The sequence below is a fragment of the Penaeus monodon genome, chromosome 32 (assembly GCF_015228065.2).
Source record: "Penaeus monodon isolate SGIC_2016 chromosome 32, NSTDA_Pmon_1, whole genome shotgun sequence".
Classification (NCBI taxonomy): Eukaryota; Metazoa; Arthropoda; class Malacostraca; order Decapoda; family Penaeidae; genus Penaeus; species Penaeus monodon.
The window spans coordinates 35546545-35548447 of NC_051417.1; the positions used below are offsets into that span (position 1 = coordinate 35546545).

Consider the following 1903-nt stretch of genomic DNA (forward strand, 5'->3'; position numbering starts at 1 on the left):
CTCATCCTCATAAGAAAGTTCCTTGCAACTACACGAAACAAACAAAAATGGTCCCAATTCAAATCCAAGATGAAGTCATGCAGTGATCACAGAAATGCACCTCCACATTCAACAACAGACAACGAAACTTCACCTTACTAGGCTTGCTAACTAGTTCTTGGGCTGCACCAACTAAACTACAGTATCTACTTGGAAATGAATAACATTACATGGTCTTTGAGAAAAGAGGCTTTTCCTTGTAAGAGAACAAATGCCAGGAAGTTGAGAGGTGAGTGAATGGATATATGTGAGTGAGAGTGATGGATGTATGCAGAAAGATGGAAGGGCAAAGCGAATGTGAATGATAGGCAGAAAATATATACAGTGTACATTATCAAAGGTTATATTTTGCTACAAGAGCTCTGAACACTTGTTTTTAAGTAATCTTTTTCAACTTTTCATAATATTTTTCTTCTATTATTGCATTATATTAGAGATACATATACTGCACCCATGTTACACATATTTTTTTTGTTAAATATTACAAAAAATAATAAAATTTCTAACAAAGCCCACAATACTGTATGTTGTATCTTATCATTCCTGCTCTTTGACATTCAAGATATTTTTCTAGTGCTTTTTAGCTTACACATGTTTTCTAGTCTCTTTCCTGCCCTTAAGAAACTCTTCATTCTTGCCCATACATACTGCTTTTCTTTTCATCACATCCTCTTTATATCTTTAATTTGGTTTCATATTTTGGGAGAGTGAGGTGTTTTCTTTTATTCATTCATTAAAAGCAAATTGGTATGACTATTTTCTGTTTTCCTTTTCTATTTCAAGCACTTCAAGTTCTTTAACCTTATCCTTATTCGAATATTTCTTTATGCTACTGTTGTGTGTCTTTATAAAACTGCAAACATACACATGTAATTTATTATATCTTGTGTCAGGCTAGCTAAAAGGTAACACGCAGACCTTTCCTTAGGTCGGTTCGTGTTCATTACCATCCCTTTTATGAGCAGGGAATGGTGGTTTGGGTTTACTCATGATATTCCTGTTAACTGCAATAATAGCCAGAGATAATTGGTCCCATATGAGTCGAGAGGGGCCTTGGGCCATATACCATATTACCTTTAAACAAACTGATGCATCATTTCCATACACAGTTATAACATAATCTTTGCTCAATACCATTATGCTGTCAGGAATGTTTCTGTGTATGTGTGTATGACTGTAGGCATGCGTGCCTAATTGCACAGGCATCTGATAGTGTGCATGTGTTTATCTGTCAGCCCATTATGAGAGAGTGGGCACCTGCTGCCCTAGATTTTCACGTGTTAATCACCATTCAATCTTTTATGGTTTGCATTTCTAAGACTCAATATGGTAGAACTAGTAAGCATATCTATAAACAAGAGGCAAGCACCAGATGTGTAATTTATTATTAACATACATACATAGGCATTTTGAATTTAACAAAATCACTGGGTCTTTGACATATTTAGAAACAGAGTCAAATGATATATGTATTCAGAGATATCAATATATTTCAGAAATTAACAAACATACGACACAAACACAGTGGATCTTTATTTCTTAAATATCATCTTTACTATAAAACCTTTTCCACCATTTTATTACTTAAAATAGAAGGTAAATTAAAATGTCATTTCATAATGCTTACTTTTGGAAGATACATTTTAATAAGAAATATAATTAGCAAACAACAAAATCAATTTTTTATAATGTCTTGCAATCAAGTAGTTCTCTGTATTTGTAACACACACAAGGACACACAAACTCACACCCTCACTCACTTTAATGCAAGTACTTAGAGGAAAATTCTCCAAACTCTTTTTTTCTTTTTTTTTAAGGGGGGGGGGGGTATATGGTGCTAGTGTAATCACTTGAAATCTTTTGC

General features: G+C 33.7%; 1 protein-coding gene across 2 annotated transcripts in view; it reads right to left on the bottom strand.

Annotated features, from left to right (window-relative positions):
- Positions 1–1903, bottom strand: part of LOC119593847 (transcription factor GAGA-like) — a 38728-nt gene that overhangs the window by 8652 nt on the left and 28173 nt on the right. The gene's annotated exons all lie outside the window — the stretch shown is intronic.